The sequence below is a fragment of the Tympanuchus pallidicinctus genome, unplaced genomic scaffold, assembly GCF_026119805.1.
Source record: "Tympanuchus pallidicinctus isolate F22 unplaced genomic scaffold, pur_lepc_1.0 scaffold12, whole genome shotgun sequence".
Classification (NCBI taxonomy): Eukaryota; Metazoa; Chordata; class Aves; order Galliformes; family Phasianidae; genus Tympanuchus; species Tympanuchus pallidicinctus.
The window spans coordinates 19,595,606-19,616,965 of NW_026294637.1; the positions used below are offsets into that span (position 1 = coordinate 19,595,606).

At 51.8% G+C, this 21,360-nt stretch overlaps 3 non-coding genes across 3 annotated transcripts; all 3 read right to left on the minus strand.

Moving 5' to 3' along the window:
• Window positions 1-353: 353 nt before the first annotated feature.
• TRNAQ-CUG (transfer RNA glutamine (anticodon CUG)) lies at window positions 354-425 on the minus strand. The gene has a single exon. It is a non-coding gene; the product is annotated as a tRNA-Gln (tRNA).
• Window positions 426-9,514: 9,089 nt separating this feature from the next.
• Window positions 9,515-9,586, minus strand: TRNAG-UCC (transfer RNA glycine (anticodon UCC)). The gene has a single exon. It is a non-coding gene; the product is annotated as a tRNA-Gly (tRNA).
• Window positions 9,587-16,043: 6,457 nt separating this feature from the next.
• TRNAQ-CUG (transfer RNA glutamine (anticodon CUG)) lies at window positions 16,044-16,115 on the minus strand. Its single transcript has one exon. It is a non-coding gene; the product is annotated as a tRNA-Gln (tRNA).
• Between the last annotated feature and the right edge of the window lie 5,245 nt (window positions 16,116-21,360).

Consider the following 21,360-nt stretch of genomic DNA (forward strand, 5'->3'; position numbering starts at 1 on the left):
AATAAGCAACGTGCCCCCAGACACGGCTCTGAACAGCCTGCTCTTCTCAACCATGCCTTGAGCAGGATTGGACTGCAGGGTCTGCACCACAGCTGCTGTGGGATACAGTGACCTTCTGCTGGTTTCCCTCACAAGGCAGCAGCCATCAATCAGAAGGCAACAAAGAAGGGTCAGGGCCTGTGCTCACTAAGCTAGGCAGGTGTGGAGGAACCATGTCAGGGGAAGGCCATGGCATGGCTAAAAGCACAGAGAAGGGAGGATGGCAAGAAGGATGTCTGGTATGCATTAATTAGTTCAGTTTCAGGCTTAGGTGAAAGTCAGCTGTGGGCAATGGTTTGGGAGCCCAAAAGTAGAGGTCCCACTGAGATTTGAACTCAGATCGCTGGATTCAGAGTCCAGAGTGCTCACCTTTACACCATGGGACCAGCTGCACACCTGCTCTATGTCCTCTCAGCAACAGAATGGACAGACAGGAGGCTTCAGCAGAACGCTGAGCTGGCAGGAAGACACAACACACCATCTCATGGGTCCCACAACATGCAATGGCTGCCTCTGATGGCACTCAAGAGAATTCAGTCCTGGGGCTAACTCTTAATCCTGGATGGCAATCAGGAAAGCCTACTGCTCTCATGTCTCAGAGTTCTTTCCTATGCCTGCTTTCCTATGCCTACTTTCCTTGGCTACTGACACGACTGCATGCAGATCCACAGCCTCGTTCCACAGCGACATAGTATACCAGGAGACAGCAAAAAGAAAGAAAGGTCTCACACCAAAGGAGCATAAGCCTGTATCCAGGTGATCACAGTTCTCTGATGTCTTGTTATGGTCAGGATTCACCTTTAAAGCTTTTTGGGTAAGCTCACCTCCGTATGCCTCATGGGTTGGAGCTCTTGTTTGTGCTACGCGAAGCCTGTTACTGCTCCCCCGAATGCTCCAACTGGTGCTGCTCTCCGTTCAGCTCAGAACTATGCTGCCTGCACATGCCCATGCTTGTGTGGGCATTTGTGTGCACCCGCTGTGTGTCAGCCTAGCTAGCACAAGCCCCTCTCCCCCAAACAACTGGTCTTCCCAGGCAGAGCTGAGTGCTGCGCTGCAAGTGCTGCTCCACAGCATTTTTGGAGTGCTGCTGGGCAAGGAAGGGACAAATGTGATCAGGACAGAGTAGATGGAAGTGGACAGCCCCAGGCACAATGAATGATTGCCACTACCCTCCAGCTCTCAGGCAGCAGCAAGGGCAGGCAGAAGCAGGGAGCCAGACAAAACTCTCTGACCTGATCCTGCAGCGCTGCCTGCCCAGCCCAGCTGTGTAGGAGGTGGGGCTTCCAAGGCTCCCAGGACAGCACTGGTTTACCTGCCGTGGGTGGAGACCAGCCTCAGGTGCTGGCAGCAGGCCCAGGAAGGTGTGGGGTAGGCTGCACTGCTAGAATCTGATGGGAAGATAAGACAAGAGCTGGCTCTGCTGAGACCTGCATGATTTGCCATCTGCAGGCAGCTTCCCTGTGCCATCCACACACCCTGGCTCCAGACATGAGCCAGGCACACGAGACAAACAAAAAATAGGACAAGCTGGGTAGGATTTGCAGGAGAGGGAAAGTGTTTGTGCATCAATCACCTTGTACTGCTCTGCTCTCTTCAGTGGCACAACTGCAGGGAACAAACCGTGTACCAGCAAGGGGCTACCACTCATCCTCTCTCTCCTCACTATCCCCTCAGGGTCACTCCAGGTATCCCTTCTCCTTCACACGCTTCACCCAATACAGCCAGGTGCCCCATTCTCCACAGGAACTTTACTGCTCAGGCTGGTAGACACAGGACTGAAAGAAGGCACTGAGGAGCCCCCTCCTTCTTTACAGCACACCAGTAAGTACATTGGGCAGAATAAAATAGTTGCCAGATTCCATCATCTCCACCACATGTCATTTTGCACTTCTTCCCCAGAGGAGGAGAACAGAGGACGGCACAACCTCCACCTCTCTGTGTGCAAGGGTTGGGGACGGGTCTGCCAGCGAAGCCCCACAACTCAGGGAAGATCCGTGGGGACCCAGTGCTGTCAGGTGTCCTCCTTTAAGCGTTAGCAGTGAGGACCATCTGTTCACAAGTTGGTGCTTTCTGCAGCCCTCGGTCTAGCTACACTAAAAGCAGACTCCAGGGTTTAGGCAAGAACAAGGAGATCCATCGCTGATGACTGTTATGAGAACAACAGACTCAGATTAATGTAATCTGCTGCCTGTTATTAAAAGCAGGCTAACATATCCAGAGATGAAAGGAAACAAAAAACAACATCTGTCTTCTCCCACCCATCCTCTTCTTCATCATCCCACAGTGCGCTGCCGAGGAATGGGGAATGTGGAGGTAAGGTTAGTGTACAGTGCAATCCTCAGTCTGCAATTGTTCAAGAACTGCTCCAGGACGTGTCCATACAACAGGGTGCTCTCCTTTAGGAAATGAACACGGCAGAATGTGTGTCCCGTGGGTGGCAGCTCCTGCAGGGTCAAATGCTCATCCATGAGCTTCTCTCTCCAAGGGCTGCAGTTCTGGCCCTGAGCCTGCTCCTGTGAGGGCTCTGCACGACATGCAGCCTCCTTCAGTCCACATCCATCTGCTCCACCGTCATCTCCTCCCTGGGCATTACTGTGCTAAACAAAGTCTTGATGGGCTGCTTCAGGACCACAAGCATTTCACAAGGAAAGCACAAAGCAAGCATCCAAAGAAGCCTGCTGGGCCCAAAGCAGGACAGAAGGAAGCATTCTGTTTTCCCGTGAACAGGCCATGTGACAACCACGCAGGCCAAGTTTTGTCTTTTCGTTTCCCTTGGGCTCTGGATTGCCAGTAGAGAAACCTCACCCAGGTAATATTTCTATGCACACTGCGTTGTAATAGATCATATCCAAAGAGTTCTTCCATGCAAACACAAGCCACACAGACTCTGCACAAGACAAACAAACAAAGGGAATGCTTTCGAAGGAAGCAACACAGGACTTTCTAGAAGTTCCACTTGTTACAGGAAAAGTTCAATGGCCTTTAGTAATGTCGCTGATGGGGAAAGCAAGAATTTGGGAGGAATGACTAGAGAAGATCTCCTATTCCTGGTATGCCTGAGGCCGGGACACTTTTTCCACTCCTTTCCACACCTACATGACTCATGTGTGCCTGCGGTTCAGGGTTTTTCCCAATTCTTCCATATGGTGATGACAGACAGGTGCTCAGGGAGGCTGATGCTATGACACTTTGTACTTGAAATGCAAGGCGTGGGCTGTTTCAATCCTGACTTTCAAGAAACAATCTTCCATGTTTGGCACCCTGCCCTGAGCCTCTCCTAGAAAGGAGGCCATGCAGGACTCTGGTCAGTGAGAAGCATGTGAAGAGTAAAGCAGGAGAATTAGAGTAAATGTCTCATTCGGGAATGTCTCATCAAGGGAAGGATGTAGATTACTTAGATCATGCATACACACAAAGATTTGGTAATTTCTAACAGAAAATGTTTCCTTCACTTTGGACTAGCCATGCTTGTAACTCTTCCTTGGACTAGCAATGGACCTCCTGAGATGCCTTGCACTCAGGCTCCCTCCATGAAGCTGCAGTCCTCAGAAACAGTACCGTTTGTGACCCACCTCTGCAGCATGGGCTGCACACATGCCTCTTTCCCACTGCCACTGGAGCTCAGTCCCTCTCCACAGCACTCGGGTACATCTCTTGCCATTCCCCTTCACTCTCCAGACTCTTCAAGACAGGCACAGCCTTCCACCAGTCTTTCATGATGCAAACCTGTCACTTGCCAGCCTGCTGGGCCCAAAGCAGGACAGAAGGAAGCATTCTGTTTTCCCGTGAACAGGCCACGTGACAACCACGCAGGCCAAGTTTTGTCTTTTCATTTCCCCTGGGCTCTGGAGTCCATGGAAGGGATTCAGGAGTAGATTGTATGTGTACCTTGAGTCCCCCAGCAAGATGCTGGCATGTGCAGCGCCCTTACTTGCTGAGAGTTCCTTTGGTTGCTCCTATGAAGGATTGTCATGAACGTCCAAGATGCATGACAAGAGCTCTACGTTTGGGCTGTAAACACTTCCTCTGTCTGGTCTGATGTACCTGGAGTAGCTGCCGTGGCCTGGCAGCTGTTCAGGACACAAGCAAGGCAAGATGACTCCTCCTGCCAACTCTGTCATCTTTTCTAGGCACTGGAGGGCTGCTCTTTCATGCCCACAGGTAGAAGGTTTTGCCTTGCAGCTAAGAAAACCCTGGTCTCTCAGACTCTGCGTCACAATGTCACGCTGTCCCCACAGGGCTGGAGCACCAGGCCTCTGATCATCCCCACAGAGAGTGCACACTGAACACACTCCACATGATCATCACCTTCCTTGCTTCTCCAGTTTGGCTTTCTTCCCCATTTCCAACGTCGGCTCACATTTACTTCTCCACAGTCATCTAGTAGTGTTGTCAGGAAGAGGGGACACACACACACCCGGCTTGGACCGGGCAGTGCCAAGCAGTTGTTCCCAGGTGATCCAGCAGAGAAAGCTCACCTGGGTGAGCTTTCATCAGACACTGGGTTGGGTGGATCATATCCAAAAGTCCTCTCCAAGCCAAGCCAAGTGACATAGGATCTGCACTAGTCACAGAGAGGCAGCGCTTTCGAAGGACGCAGCGCTAGACATTCCACTTGCTTCAGGAATGGTTCAAGGCCCTTCAGTAATGTCTATGATGAGGAAAGTGGCACTTGGGAGGCCTGCTATTCCTGGCGTGCCTGAGGCCAGGACACCTTTTCCACTGCTTCCCACAGCCGCGTGACTCATGTGTGCCTGCGGTTCAGGGTTTTTCCCATGTCTTCCCCATTCGTGATGACAGGCGGGTGCTCTGGGAGGCTGATGCTATGTCACTTTGAACTTGGAAATGCGCGGAGTGGACTCCCAGCCCCGAGCCTCTCCTCAAAAGGAGGCCATGCAGGACTGTGGTCAAGGAGATTAATGCGTCGCTGAGCAAAGCAGGTTAATTTGAGTATGGGTCAATTTTAGGGAAGGACGCCGGCATTACTTTGGTCTCACTCCCACAGCCAGATTTGGTGAGTGCCAACAGCTTTTCCACTACCCAGGCTGATATCTGTTCCTGCTTGGAATAACATGGACAACACGTTCAAGTCACCAAGGAAGATGGCTGTGGACATTCCTCTCAAGAGCCCCATAAAAGAGAAGAGCATGACTCTCGCCTCTACTCGTCATCACACTGAATATGACTACATGGCCCACCGTTGTTAGGAAGAGATAAAACAATGATGGGTGTACAGACAGTCCGTTGGACCACCACGAAGCATGGCTACAGACATCCTAGTCACAATCCACTTGAGAGAGAAGAACCTCACTCACTCTTCAAGTTACCCTTCTCTGTTTTCACTACCTCCACACCCTCGTTTCGCTACCCGTCCCAGCGCCTCGCCACCCTCAGAGTAAAACACGTCTTTCTAACATCAAACTTCAATCTCCTCTCTTTTGGTTTAAAGTTGTTCCCCCCTCCTTCTTCACTATCAGTCTCAGCTTAGTGACATCAGCATGCTTACTCAGGGCACACTCAACTCTACTGTCTACCTTGCTGATCGAGTTGTCAAAGAGCATGAGCATTAGCGTGATGAGTGTAGGAAACGTACAGGTGGTCCTCAGTGCAGCTGACAGGGGGATTTCCTCTAGCTCCAATCATTTTTTCCATGCCATTGAGCTTGAAAACATCCATGGGCACGTGGGTCTTATCTCTCATTTGGGACTGTACGATCTCCATGTTCTGTCTGAACTTTTCCCACAACCTCCTGCATGTCTCTGATTGCCCACAAGGAGGAATAGCGTCTCATACTGTTACTTTCCCACGGCCTGCACACACAGAGCATTTCAGAGGTGAACTCTTGTATACTTAAACACTGAATTTCACAGAGGCTGGTGGCAGAGCACATCTGGTTGGTAAAAGTGTGAGGACATTATCAAGCTGCCAAGGAATGCTGCTAAAGAGTTGACAGGGAACATGTGGCAGTGGTTAGACATCCCAGCCAGCAACCTCTACAGACAAGAGTGTCTGGCTCCCAGTTCTACTCTCCCTTCCTGTGAATCTGCCCTCATTGCCATTACTTTGGCATATAGCAAAGTAACAGCCAGCATAGTTTCCGTAAGCGCATGTTGAGTTCAAGCAGTATCTCTGTGGTTTTCTCTGCCTCTGCCGCATCCCTGCTGATCTGGGCCCCTTTCCCCATCTGCAGTCATGCCATCCGGATGTGTTGATGGAACTTACACCAGCATCTACAGCACATCTCACAGATTTAGCCTGAGAGCTTGCACTGAAAGGAAAGAGCTAACCACTGGTGTCCTTCATGCCTGACGTTCACTGTGACTGCTGGCCATGCTCACCAGGAACGGAGTAATGCTACAAATGACATTTCTGTGACGGAAATCCAATTGGAACCCCTGGAAGGCTAAATGGAGAATTCCCACTCGAGTAATTGGCCTTGGGACACAAGAATACAGATGAACTATTCTGATGGTAGGCAGTATGAATCTGCAGCAAAACATTTCAGAGGAAAGAAGCAAGATAATTACTAGCAAGGTCTTGGCAGTCACCAACCGCTAGCTGTTTTGATGCTTCATGACCATGGAATGTTTCTGTCGTCACGTCCCTCAGGAACACGGCATAAAAGCCCTTGCTGCAGCAGGCTCAGCATCGCCTTCACTTCCCTCATTTTCCTGCAGAAACGAGGTAAGCCTCCCTTCACTCGGACTCTGCCTGTGGGCTTGACTGCTGTCACGCTAGCTCCTCAGTTTGGGTCTGATGTAGGCTGCCTCAGGATAGCAATGGCAATCCAAATGTTTCAGGACGGTGAACTCTTTTCCTGAGGAAGAGCGGTGGATGTGTGGAGGTGGGAAGAAGTGGGATCTTTCAGGGCAAGTCCCATTTAGGGGGTCAGGTGCAAGGATGTACGCCCTGCAGAGTCATTGCCTGCAGCAGGTGGCACTGACCAAATAGCCAAGTGCATCCTGTGCTATCTTCTTGGCCTAGATTTTCATTTTTTGAGACGGGTATGATCAGTCTTTCCTCTCTTGACTATCTTGACTACCCCAAAACTGGGTGAGACACCATGTGTGGCGTAACTTAGAGAACACAATGAGGATGGTAGGAGGAATGAAGGACAGCGTGCATTTTTAAGTGGAGATTGCTGTGACATCTCTTCGTCTCAGCCCTCTTGTACTGTTCTAATCTCAGCAATATTTTCTATGCTACTGCACCATGAAACACAGCAGGCTGTCCTGGTGCAACAAGCATCCCAGGGAAATGAAAGATTTGCTGCCAGTCTTTCCAATAGGACCTACAGGTGCAATGGCACAGCTACTATCCGTGTTATCAGAATCGTCTGCACTCCCTTTCAGAGCACGGAAGTGAAAACAGAACGAGAGTGGAGCAAGAAGTGAGGGTGAGAGAGCAGCAGAATAAGAAATGACTGACTGATTTTTGTGTCCGTGTTCCCTCCCTGCTCTGTGTTTCAGCTTTGCCTCCCTCAGCGAGAGATGTCGTGCTGCAGACCCTGCGTCCCGTCCCCCTGCGGTGCCTCTGGCCCAACCCCACTGGCAAGCAGCTGCAGTGAGCCATGTGTCGCTCGCTGCGCTGACTCGACCGTGGTTATCGAGGCCTCCCCTGTGGTGGTGACCCTGCCGGGCCCCATCCTCACCTCCTTCCCGCAGAGCACAGCCGTGGGATCCTCTCTGTCAGCTGCTGTTGGCAGCTCCCTCAGCTCCGCGGGTGTTCCCATCTCTTCTGGGGGCTCCCTTGGTCTGGGGGGCTCCGGGCTGTGTCTGCCTCGCCCGCCCAGCAGTTTCATCTGCTGAAGCTGATGGATCGTCCCATCTGGAGAACACATTGCAGATATGGATGGATCGTTCTCTCAACCTCCCTGAAAACCGAAAACATTTTTCCTCCTCTCTGTACGGAGCCACTTTGCTTTTTCCTTCCCATTAAAAACTTTGTGCTGCATACCTTTGGACTTGTGATTTCGTTTCCTCCTGAAACATTTCAGCATCTGCTCTGCAGCAGAAACCATCCTGATCTTTCCTCTCATCACTGGAAACAGAGGAGGGAGAACCTTCCTTGTCCCATGACCACAAGGCCATCCCCAGGCAAAATAAGTACAAGAGATCCCACAGAGAACACTGCCAAGATCAATCGTTCTGCAATTCGGAGACTGTTATAAAAGGAGACGCTGGGAGAGCAGGGATTCATTTGCATGGAGAAGAGAAGGCTCAAGGGGAATCTTATCCTTGTCTTCATTCCTTCATGTAGCTTCCCTTTAGATGCTCACAGACCACTGTCAGGTCTCCCCGGAGCCTTCTCCTCTCTGGGCTGCACAAGCCCAGCTCTCTCAGCCTGTCCTCGTACAGAGGTGCTCCATCCCTTGAATCACTTTTGTGGCCCTCCTCTGGATAAGCTCCAACAGCTCCACGTGTCTCCTGTGCTGAGGACTCCCCATCTGGACGCAGCACTCCAAGTGAGGTCTCACAGCACAGCACACAGCAGACGGGCAGGATCTCCTCCCTTTCCCTGCTGGCCTCACTGCTTGGACCAGGATGTTGGCTTTCTGGTCTGCAAGGGTACATTGCTAGCTCATGTCCAGCTGCTGCCACACACCAGTATGGCCAAGTCCTTTTTGTTAGGGCTGCTCTCCATCCTTTCATCCCTCAGCTCGTATTAGTAGCGGGGGTTTTCTCGGCCCAGGTGCAAGTCCTTGCACGTGGCTTTCTTGGACTTCATGAGGTTCTCCTGGGCCTCAGGACACAAACCTGATCTTCTCTCACAACTGGAGAAATGCTTCTGGTTTGCCTCCCAGTCCCCTTCTTCTCAACCACTCTGACTAAATGCTGCTGATTGCAGCAAATGAGGGTGCCTCACATCCTTCTTTGCATGAGCATTGCTACATCCATGGCCAGAAATGTTCAGAATGTCACCAGAATGCTGAAGCCTCAGCACAGAATGGCACTGGCTCTGCTCACACAGGGATGCTGAAACTTCCAATCCTGATAATGGTTGTGCAAAGGAGTATGTCAAACCCAGTTATGCCGGGTTGCAGGATCTGTTGCCAAGCACGAGTACTTCTGAGGAAAGTAACATGTGCTCTACAGATAGAGAGTGATACATATCAGCATCCCTTCCAAAGAAGAAGAAACTGTTCCTTTGGCCAGCCAGCATGGAGGGATGGAAAGTAAGGAGGAGAGAACGTTCTGTTCACTCGAGGCAGGGTAAATTCAGATCACACAGACAGGTCTCTGGCCTTTGACCAGGGAGGACCAGAGAGGACAGACCTCCGCCTACAGTTCTCAGCATCGCCCTCATGTGGCTGTCCTGGCAAAGAAACCAGGCAGCACGGGGATCTGAGGAGGGGAGGGAATGTTTTGATGTCCCAGGGCAGCTGGAAGTCAACTGCTGGGTGAGGAAGATGGCCACCCGGGGAGCACAGGTGCAGCAGGGCACAATTCAGACACCAGCAGAAGAAAAGCTGGTATGCGTTGGCCGGGAATCGAACCCGGGTCAACTGCTTGGAAGGCAGCTATGCTCACCACTATACCACCAACGCAGCTGCCTGCAACCTTCCTCATGCTCCTGCAGCTCACAGACTTCACATCCTCCTCCTTCCAGCCCTCTGCATGTGCACTACCACCATCTGCCGCAACTTCTCTCTCATTCTGCCTTTCCAACAGAAATTGTACAAATTCCACCCAACTGGGAAGCTACATCACCAAAGAAGCACAACACCAGTATGACATGGAGCAAACAGGGAAGTGCTTTCCCTTTCCTCTGAACAGTGGGGGCAATCTGTTCACAGGAGGCCTCTAGGACCTCTACTCCTCAATGGCCCTTTCTCACAGAATCACAGAATCAGTGCGCTTGCAAGGCATCTCTGGAGATCTCCTCGTCTAACCACCCAGCTGCAGCAACTTCCCTAGAGTAGGCTGTGCAGGAAAGCATCCAGACGGTTTTAAAAAATCTCCAGAGAAGCAGACGGCACAGCCTCTCCCGGCAGCGTGTTCCAGCGCTCTGTCATGTAATGAAGTAATGAAGTTCTTTCCCACGTTCAATTGGAAATTCCTGCCTTCTGCCGCCCCCACTCATTTTGTAGAACTCTGTGGATTCTCTCTGGTAGTCCCCTGTCTTTCTTAAGTGGGAAGCCCAGAACTGCATGCCGGATGTGGCCTCACCAGAGCAGAGCAGATGGGGAGGACGACCTCCTTTGACCTGCTGACCATGCCCCTTTAACGCGCCCTCTCCACACAACTCGTCAGCGTGCCCAAATCTTGCTAAAAGCCAGCACAGCCACTCCTCCCCGCTTTGTGTCATCGGCAAGCTTGATGAGGATGGAATCTCTCCCTTCCTCCAGGCCGTTGATGAATATGTGAAACAGGAACCGGACCAAGTAACAACCAGTGGGTAACAAGGCTAGCTACCAGCGTCCAACTAGCCTCTGTGTCCCTGATCCCAGCCCTCAGAGCTCTTCAGTGTGCCAGTGTGGTTGCCGTGTGGTCACTGCATGTAGAGAAAAGAGAACTGCATCCCACGTAGTTGGCAGGATTCAAACCTGCATGGAGAATCACAACAGATTTCTAGTCCAACACCTTTGCCACCTGGCCACAGCAACCTGCTCCAGCCATCTCTACCTGGATCACTCCATGCCCTGGGCAATAACAACCCGCTCCAAAAGATTCTACAAGAGAAGCAGCACTCAAAACCCTGACCCCAGGGAGTGCGGGATGATCCCACTGCTTCCAAGTAAGTATTAGGTGCTTTCAAATCCTATTCTGCCTGTGAGAAATTCAAAAGATCATGACATCTCTCCTTGTTTCAGAAAGGAAATTAATTATCGCAGGCAAATTTCTATTCCTTCTGCTTGAGCAGACAATTCCTGTTGCCAAATCCCATTTTGTTAGCATGCTTGCTCAGTTGTCAGACTGTCACTCTTCCAGACAGTAAGTTATTCCTCAAGTTCTTCAGTTACCTTGAAAAGTGGTATCTTCAGGATAGCTCTGGCTCTCAGGTGCGTTTTTCAAGGATGCCAGCTGCACTTCTCAAGGTTGCTCTGATTCCCAGCATAGGTTCCCAGGCCAAGTTCCAAAGGTTAGCAGTTCCCAGCCCTCAGCCCCTACTTCCGTTACTGTGCAACAGTCATTTGATGTCAGTACTTTCCCATCCTTGCCAGATATTCCATAACAAGCCCCACCAAAGGGCAGAGGGCAGGTGTGGTAGGCAGGTTGGTGGTGTGGTGGTGAGCATAGCTGCCTTCCAAGCAATTAACGATGGCTTGGTTCCTAATCAAGATAAACTTTTATTCTGCCAGGCTGTGGGCTGCCTTCACCTCCTGCAGGCTGAGTGTCCTGCTCCAAGCCAGCCCAGCTTCCTCCCGAAAGACCAGCTGACCGGGGCATTTGAGACACTACCCTCACCTCTGCTCAGCATTGCTGCCCCTCCTGGCCCCATGGGACATCTCCCGGACCTGCAGACAGAGGCCTGGCTGTAACAAGACAGAGGCCTGGAAAACAAAGACTTAACGGGCAGTTCTTGGCCATTAAGACATTAAGAATTTCCCAACAAGAGCTGAAGCACTCAGCCTCCACCCAAGGGAAATTTGGGACACTCCACGCTTGGCTATCAATTTCCTGTTTCAACAGGGTCAGGCACTGAGCAGTCTGCCCTCCCTCTGTGTGGAGCCCTCGTGGAGCAGATGCTTGGACTAGCACCTGACCCAAGGGGCTTGTGGAGCAGAGCCCTCCCCAGCCAGCCTGCTCAGCCCCAGGCAGAGCAAAAGGGAGAACACTTGTCCAACCAGGAAGCAGACATAGGGCAGCCCTGCAGGCCAAGCCTAAGAGGCTGCAACCCTGGGAGTCTTGGGCTCAATTCCCATTCCTGACATCCTCTTCTCTCTTGCTCTCTGCCAGAATACCGGGGCAAACCTTCAGGCCAAGCCTCTCCTCCTGTTCATAATTCACTGCGGGCTCTGCTCTCCATCCTGTACACTTCCCATGACCCACCCTGTGAGAGGGCGCACACCACAGGAAATGTTTCTCAGTTCAAGGGAAACAGCACAGTGCTGAGGACGTGCAACGACTCAGCCCCCAACAACACCACGGCTGCAAAAACCATGTGGCTGACCCTCTGTAACATTCTGCAGATGTTGCACAGCCCTCTGGATCCCAGATAAGGGGCTGCCAAAAATGAGCCTCAATTGTCATTAGTTGAAAGGCCTCCCACCAAACAGCAGAGCTTCTTCAGGCTGGGTGAAAGAAAGCAAGGGGTCTGGAGGATTTCCCCTGTGTATTCCACAGAAGGTAGTGGCTGCTGTTGTCCATCCTGTTTTGGTGAATTCAGGGCTTTATCAGAAATGCCTTTCCTACCTTACTTCTCCCCATCGTCCATATGATGACACTTCCAAGACAACCCATTCTATCTCTCGTTCTGAGCTCTGTTGCTCCATCTGGGTGTGAAAACACACACCTGTTTCTAGGTATGATCCCCACACGCCCAGGCGCCTGAGAGTGCTCCATTTAGCAGAGCGAGTACAAGGCAGTGCCACCTGCTCTGCGTATCACTTGCATGCGTGTGCCCAGAAAGCTCTTCTTGATGGACTTACTGGAAGGAGGAGGGGAAATCTGTCTCAGCACGTCTTTCCCTTCCAGTCCCAGATGTAGGAAGGAGGAAGGCTTCATTCCTTCAATTCTGCTGTCTCCTTCCCCTCCTTTTGCAGTGCTTAGTCCACAACTTCAGGAGCTTCTCAGCAGCACTGCTGGCAACCTTTCCTGCAGGTGTGGGAAGGTCATCACGGAGAGCCCCAGGTTACTTCTGGTGTCCGACACATCAGCCCCTTCTCAGGTGGAGGCGTTCCAATTTGGTGGCCAAAAATGCCTCTTACCTCACAGAAGCGGCCAGTAAGTAAACCAGTCAGCAGGGGAAACTGAAGGAGTGGAGTGCAGTTAGGGCCAGGACTTACAGGAAAACTCCATGTAGTGGGGGGAGATCTACAAAGGGTGATGTGTCCCACCTAGAAAACTCATCTAGGTGTGCCTGCAACCCACAGAGGATTGGAGTAGATCATCTCCAAAGGCCCTTTCCGGTACAACATGAGTAACTCAAGGTCCGCATCAGCCATGGAAAGGCAATGCTTTGAATGCAGCAGGACCAGAATGTGTAAAACGTTCGTTGTTTGAGGAACGGCACACAGAACCTTAGAAACAACCTTGATGAAGAAAGCAGTGCTGTGGCAGAAATGAGTCCAGAAGCTCCGCACTCCACAGCTACGTGACTTGTGTGTGCCTGCACTTCAGGGGTTTCCCCAACTCTTCTTTGTGGTCTTCTCATCACAATGACTGACAGGTGCTCTGGGAGGCTAATCCCATGTGCCTTTGTACTTTGAAATGCATGGAATGGGATGTTGCATCTGTGGCCCACAACAAAGAGACTTCACTATGTGGAACACTGTCCGAAGCCGCTCCGCAAAAGAAAACATCCTAGGCCTCAGGCCAGGGGTATGAACATGCAGAGAAAAGCAGGTCGATCTGAGTGTGGGTAATTCTCAGGGAAGGATGCGGGCATCTGTTTGGTCACACAATATATACATGTGTACATGCATAGAAATAGAATACATAACTTTCAGTATATGTGCATAGGAAATCTGATCAGGGCTCTAACTCCTGCCTGCCAGAGGAGACTGAGTCTTCCCGCTCGTTTGGTCTTACGACATCTGGGGACAGATGAATTAATCTGAGGTCAGACAGTGTGATTCTGGAGCTAAACATTTCAGATGAAAGAAGAGTGGTCTTAATTACCTGGCAGGTCCCTGCAATCAGCCAGCACCAGATGCTTCAATGCTTCATGAGCCAGGAATGTTTCTGCCCTGTGGGGCCTCTGCAACACAGCATAAAAGCCCGTGCTGCTGCAGGCTCTGCATCGCGCCCTCTTCCCTCACTTTCCTTGAGGAACGAGGTAAGCACAAAGTCACTGCAGCTGTCCAGCTGGGACCAAGTGCTGTCCCCTGGCTGTTGAGTCCCCTTGCTACTTGGTCTGTGTAGTCCACTGGGAAATTGGGTGGAGGGCTGGGAAGAGACGGGATCTCAGTGACACAGTGAGACTGATGGTTGTTGGCATGGAGGACGTATGTCCAGAGAATTAGGACCTGCAGCAGCTGGCCTCGAAGAGAACAGCCGGGTGCATCCTGCGCCATCTTCAATGTTGTGAAATTCATGTGAGAGATGAGTCTTTCCAGAGACTCTCCCGGGCCTTCTTCAAGAAGTGGGAAGCGTTCTTCTGCAGGGCCATTCAGATGGCGTGCTGAGGATGATGGGAACTGTAAAGACTCGGTGTGTTTTCCCAGCAAGTTTGGTCCAAGGTCTTTTCTGGCCTGCCTCTATGTCCTGGTCTAGTGTCAGCAATCTTCACCCATGTGACGGCACCAGGAACATAGGAGGCAGTCCTGGTGCAATCAGCACCCAGTTAGTCGCAGCTTTCCTGACAGTCTTTCCAACGCAGCCTGCAGGAGAGCTGTCACACTGCAGACTGTGGTAGCAACAGCATCTGCAGGTGCTTTGAAGACACGGAGCCAGAAAGAGAGCTGGATGGCAGCAGAGGGAGTTGGTGAGAGAGCCAATGCAAAGAAAGACAGGCTGACTGATTTTTGGGTCCGTGTTCCCTCCCTGCTCTGTGTTTCAGCTTTGCCTCCCTCAGCGAGAGATGTCGTGCTGCAGACCCTGCGTCCCGTCCCCCTGCGGTGCCTCTGGCCCAACCCCACTGGCAAGCAGCTGCAATGAGCCATGTGTCGCCCGCTGCGCTGACTCAACTGTGGCCATCCAGGCCTCCCCTGTGGTGGTGACCCTGCCGGGCCCCATCCTCACCTCCTTCCCGCAGAGCACAGCCGTGGGATCCTCTCTGTCAGCTGCTGTTGGCAGCTCCCTCAGCTCCGCGGGTGTTCCCATCTCTTCTGGGGGCTCCCTTGGTCTGGGGGGCTCCGGGCTGTGTCTGCCTCGCCCGCCCAGCAGCTTCATCTGCTGAAGCTGATGGATCGTCCCATCTGGAGAACGCATCCCAGGAATGGACGGATCGTTCTCTCAACCTCCCTGAAAACTGGAAACATTTTTCCTCCTCTCTGTACGGAGCCACTTTGCTTTTTCCTTCCCATTAAAAACTTTGTGCTGCAGATCTTGGAATTGTGATTTTGGTTCCTCCTAACGCCATTGGTCACCTGCTCTGATAAGAAAAGCAGTGCCCACTGCCCTCAGCTTACCTCTTCTCACTGGAAACAGAGGAGGGAGAACCTGCCCTGTCCCATGGCAGTGAGTCCATCCCCAGGTACAAAAAGACAACACGTCCAGCTGTGGCTCCTCCCAGCCTCAACCACTCTGTGCTTCTGTGATGTGTTCTAACAGGAGAAGCAGGAAGAGCAGGGAATGGTTTGTGCGGAGGGCAGAAGGCTCAGGGGGCATCCCGTCCTCGACTTTAATACCTGCAGAGGGAGGGTGGGCAGGAAGAAGAAGCACAAGAGAGGCAGCCTCTTCTCAGTGCCACCCCTGTGAGAGGACAAAAAGCCATGCCATCAGTGGGAATCCACAGAACGCCACACACAGTATTCCTCGTGTCCTGTGAAGATGGACAAAGATGGGATTGAGCTTTCCAGGGATGCTGAGGAGTCTGTCTCATTGGAATAAGCAACGTGCCCCCAGACACGGCTCTGAACAGCCTGCTCTTCTCAACCATGCCTTGAGCAGGATTGGACTGCAGGGTCTGCACCACAGCTGCTGTGGGATACAGTGACCTTCTGCTGGTTTCCCTCACAAGGCAGCAGCCATCAATCAGAAGGCAACAAAGAAGGGTCAGGGCCTGTGCTCACTAAGCTAGGCAGGTGTGGAGGAACCATGTCAGGGGAAGGCCATGGCATGGCTAAAAGCACAGAGAAGGGAGGATGGCAAGAAGGATGTCTGGTATGCATTAATTAGTTCAGTTTCAGGCTTAGGTGAAAGTCAGCTGTGGGCAATGGTTTGGGAGCCCAAAAGTAGAGGTCCCACTGAGATTTGAACTCAGATCGCTGGATTCAGAGTCCAGAGTGCTCACCTTTACACCATGGGACCAGCTGCACACCTGCTCTATGTCCTCTCAGCAACAGAATGGACAGACAGGAGGCTTCAGCAGAACGCTGAGCTGGCAGGAAGACACAACACACCATCTCATGGGTCCCACAACATGCAATGGCTGCCTCTGATGGCACTCAAGAGAATTCAGTCCTGAGGCTAACTCTTAATCCTGGATGGCAATCAGGAAAGCCTACTGCTCTCATGTCTCAGAGTTCTTTCCTATGCCTCGTTCCACAGCGACATAGTATACCAGGAGACAGCAAAAAAAATGAAAGAAAGGTCTCACACCAAAGGAGCATAAGCCTGTATCCAGGTGATCACAGTTCTCTGATGTCTTGTTATGGTCAGGATTCACCTTTAAAGCTTTTTGGGTAAGCTCACCTCCGTATGCCTCATGGGTTGGAGCTCTTGTTTGTGCTACGCGAAGCCTGTTACTGCTCCCCCGAATGCTCCAACTGGTGCTGCTCTCCGTTCAGCTCAGAACTATGCTGCCTGCACATGCCCATGCTTGTGTGGGCATTTGTGTGCACCCGCTGTGTGTCAGCCTAGCTAGCACAAGCCCCTCTCCCCCAAACAACTGGTCTTCCCAGGCAGAGCTGAGTGCTGCGCTGCAAGTGCTGCTCCACAGCATTTTTGGAGTGCTGCTGGGCAAGGAAGGGACAAATGTGATCAGGACAGAGTAGATGGAAGTGGACAGCCCCAGGCACAATGAATGATTGCCACTACCCTCCAGCTCTCAGGCAGCAGCAAGGGCAGGCAGAAGCAGGGAGCCAGACAAAACTCTCTGACCTGATCCTGCAGCGCTGCCTGCCCAGCCCAGCTGTGTAGGAGGTGGGGCTTCCAAGGCTCCCAGGACAGCACTGGTTTACCTGCCGTGGGTGGAGACCAGCCTCAGGTGCTGGCAGCAGGCCCAGGAAGGTGTGGGGTAGGCTGCACTGCTAGAATCTGATGGGAAGATAAGACAAGAGCTGGCTCTGCTGAGACCTGCATGATTTGCCATCTGCAGACAGCTTCCCTGTGCCATCCACACACCCTGGCTCCAGACATGAGCCAGGCACACGAGACAAACAAAAAACAGGACAAGCTGGGTAGGATTTGCAGGAGAGGGAAAGTGTTTGTGCATCAATCACCTTGTACTGCTCTGCTCTCTTCAGTGGCACAACTGCAGGGAACAAACCGTGTACCAGCAAGGGGCTACCACTCATCCTCTCTCTCCTCACTATCCCCTCAGGGTCACTCCAGGTATCCCTTCTCCTTTACACGCTTCACCCAATACAGCCAGGTGCCCCATTCTCCACAGGAACTTTACTGCTCAGGCTGGTAGACACAGGACTGAAAGAAGGCACTGAGGAGCCCCCTCCTTCTTTACAGCACACCGGTAAGTACATTGGGCAGAATAAAATAGTTGCCAGATTCCATCATCTCCACCACATGTCATTTTGCACTTCTTCCCCAGAGGAGGAGAGCAGAGGACGGCACAACCTCCACCTCTCTGTGTGCAAGGGTTGGGGACGGGTCTGCCAGCGAAGCCCCACGGCCTCAGGGAAGATCCGTGGGGACCCAGTGCTGTCAGGTGTCCTCCTTTAAGCGTTAGCAGTGAGGACCATCTGTTCACAAGTTGGTGCTTTCTGCAGCCCTCGGTATAGCTACACTAAAAGCAGACTCCAGGGTTTAGGCAAGAACAAGGAGATCCATCGCTGATGACTGTTATGAGGACAGCAGACTCAGATTAATGTAATCTGCTGCCTGTTATTAAAAGCAGGCTAACATATCCAGAGATGAAAGGAAACAAAAAACAACATCTGTCTTCTCCCACCCATCCTCTTCTTCATCATCCCACAGTGCGCTGCCAAGGAATGGGGAATGTGGAGGTAAGGTTAGTGTACAGTGCAATCCTCAGTCTGCAATTGTTCAAGAACTGCTCCAGGACGTGTCCATACAACAGGGTGCTCTCCTTTAGGAAATGAACACGGCAGAATGTGTGTCCCGTGGGTGGCAGCTCCTGCAGGGTCAAATGCTCATCCATGAGCTTCTCTCTCCAAGGGCTGCAGTTCTGGCCCTGAGCCTGCTCCTGTGAGGGCTCTGCACGACATGCAGCCTCCTTCAGTCCACATCCATCTGCTCCACCGTCATCTCCTCCCTGGGCATTATGGTGCTGAACCAAGACTTAATGGACTGCTTCAGGACCACAAGCATTTCACAAGGAAAGCACAAAGCAAGTATCCAAAGAAGTTGAGGACTCTGCATGCCTGCTTTATGAACCTGCAGTTTCAACAAGGCCACACACTGAGCAGTGTGCCCTCACTTTGGACTAGCCATGCTTGTAACTCTTCCTTGGACTAGCAATGGACCTCCTGAGATGCCTTGCACTCAGGCTCCCTCCATGAAGCTGCAGTCCTCAGAAACAGTACCGTTTGTGACCCACCTCTGCAGCATGGGCTGCACACATGCCTCTTTCCCACTGCCACTGGAGCTCAGTCCCTCTCCACAGCACTCGGGTACATCTCTTGCCATTCCCCCTTCACTCTCCAGACTCTTCAAGACAGGCACAGCCTTCCACCAGTCTTTCATGATGCAAACCTGTCACTTGCCAGCCTGCTGGGCCCAAAGCAGGACAGAAGGAAGCATTCTGTTTTCCCGTGAACAGGCCACGTGACAACCACGCAGGCCAAGTTTTGTCTTTTCATTTCCCCTGGGCTCTGGAGTCCATGGAAGGGATTCAGGGGTAGATTGTATGTGTACCTTGAGTCCCCCAGCAAGATGCTGGCATGTGCAATGCCCTTACTTGCTGTGAGTTCCTTTGGTTGCTCCTATGAAGGATTGTCATGAACGTCCAAGATGCATGACAAGAGCTCTACGTTTGGGCTGTAAACACTTCCTCTGTCTGGTCTGATGTACCTGGAGTAGCTGCCGTGGCCTGGCAGCTGTTCAGGACACAAGCAAGGCAAGATGACTCCTCCTGCCAACTCTGTCATCTTTTCTAGGCACTGGAGGGCTGCTCTTTCATGCCCACAGGTAGAAGGTTTTGCCTTGCAGCTAAGAAAACCCTGGTCTCTCAGACTCTGCGTCACGATGTCACGCTGTCCCCACCGGGCTGGAGCACCAGGCCTCTGATCATCCCCACAGGGAATGCACACTGAACACACTCCACATGATCATCACCTTCCTTGCTTCTCCAGTTTGGCTTTCTTCCCCATTTCCAACGTCGGCTCACATTTACTTCTCCACAGTCATCTAGTAGTGTTGTCAGGAAGAGGGGACACACACACACCCGGCTTGGACCGGGCAGTGCCAAGCAGTTGTTCCCAGGTGATCCAGCAGAGAAAGCTCACCTGGGTGAGCTTTCATCAGACACTGGGTTGGGTGGATCATATCCAAAAGTCCTCTCCAAGCCAAGCCAAGTGACATAGGATCTGCACTAGTCACAGAGAGGCAGCGCTTTCGAAGGACGCAGCGCTAGACATTCCACTTGCTTCAGGAATGGTTCAAGGCCCTTCAGTAATGTCTATGATGAGGAAAGTGGCACTTGGGAGGCCTGCTATTCCTGGCGTGCCTGAGGCCAGGACACCTTTTCCACTGCTTCCCACAGCCGCGTGACTCATGTGTGCCTGCGGTTCAGGGTTTTTCCCATGTCTTCCCCATTCGTGATGACAGGCGGGTGCTCTGGGAGGCTGATGCTATGTCACTTTGAACTTGGAAATGCGCGGAGTGGACTCCCAGCCCCGAGCCTCTCCTCAAAAGGAGGCCATGCAGGACTGTGGTCAATGAGATTAATGCGTCGCTGAGCAAAGCAGGTTAATTTGAGTATGGGTCAATTTTAGGGAAGGACGCCGGCATTACTTTGGTCTCACTCCCACAGCCAGATTTGGTGAGTGCCAACAGCTTTTCCACTACCCAGGCTGATATCTGTTCCTGCTTGGAATAACATGGACAACACGTTCAAGTCACCAAGGAAGATGGCTGTGGACATTCCTCTCAAGAGCCCCATAAAAGAGAAGAGCATGACTCTCACCTCTACTCGTCATCACACTGAATATGACTACATGGCCCACCGTTGTTAGGAAGAGATAAAACAATGATGGGTGTACAGACAGTCCGTTGGACCACCACGAAGCATGGCTACAGACATCCTAGTCACAATCCACTTGAGAGAGAAGAACCTCACTCACTCTTCAAGTTACCCTTCTCTGTTTTCACTACCTCCACACCCTCGTTTCGCTACCTGTCCCAGCACCTCGCCACCCTCAGTGTAAAACACGTCTTTCTAACATCAAACTTCAATCTCCTCTCTTTTGGTTTAAAGTTGTTCCCCCCTCCTTCTTCACTATCAGTCTCAGCTTAGCGAGATCAGCATGCTTACTCAGGGCACACTCAATTCTACTGTCTACCTTGCTGATCGAGTTGTCAAAGAGCATGAGCATTAGCGTGATGAGTGTAGGAAACGTACAGGTGGTCCTCAGTGCAGCTGACAGGGGGATTTCCTCTAGCTCCAATCATTTTTTCCATGCCATTGAGCTTGAAAACATCCATGGGCACGTGGGTCTTATCTCTCATTTGGGACTGTACGATCTCCATGTTCTGTCTGAACTTTTCCCACAACCTCCTGCATGTCTCTGATTGCCCACAAGGAGGAATAGCGTCTCATACTGTTACTTTCCCACGGCCTGCACACACAGAGCATTTCAGAGGTGAACTCTTGTATACTTAAACACTGAATTTCACAGAGGCTGGTGGCAGAGCACATCTGGTTGGTAAAAGTGTGAGGACATTATCAAGCTGCCAAGGAATGCTGCTAAAGAGTTGACAGGGAACATGTGGCAGTGGTTAGACATCCCAGCCAGCAACCTCTACAGACAAGAGTGTCTGGCTCCCAGTTCTACTCTCCCTTCCTGTGAATCTGCCCTCATTGCCATTACTTTGGCATATAGCAAAGTAACAGCCAGCATAGTTTCCGTAAGCGCATGTTGAGTTCAAGCAGTATCTCTGTGGTTTTCTCTGCCTCTGCCGCATCCCTGCTGATCTGGGCCCCTTTCCCCATCTGCAGTCATGCCATCCGGATGTGTTGATGGAACTTACACCAGCATCTACAGCACATCTCACAGATTTAGCCTGAGAGCTTGCACTGAAAGGAAAGAGCTAACCACTGGTGTCCTTCATGCCTGACGTTCTCTGTGACTGCTGGCCATGCTCACCAGGAACAGAGTAATGCTACAAATGACATTTCTGTGACGGAAATCCAATT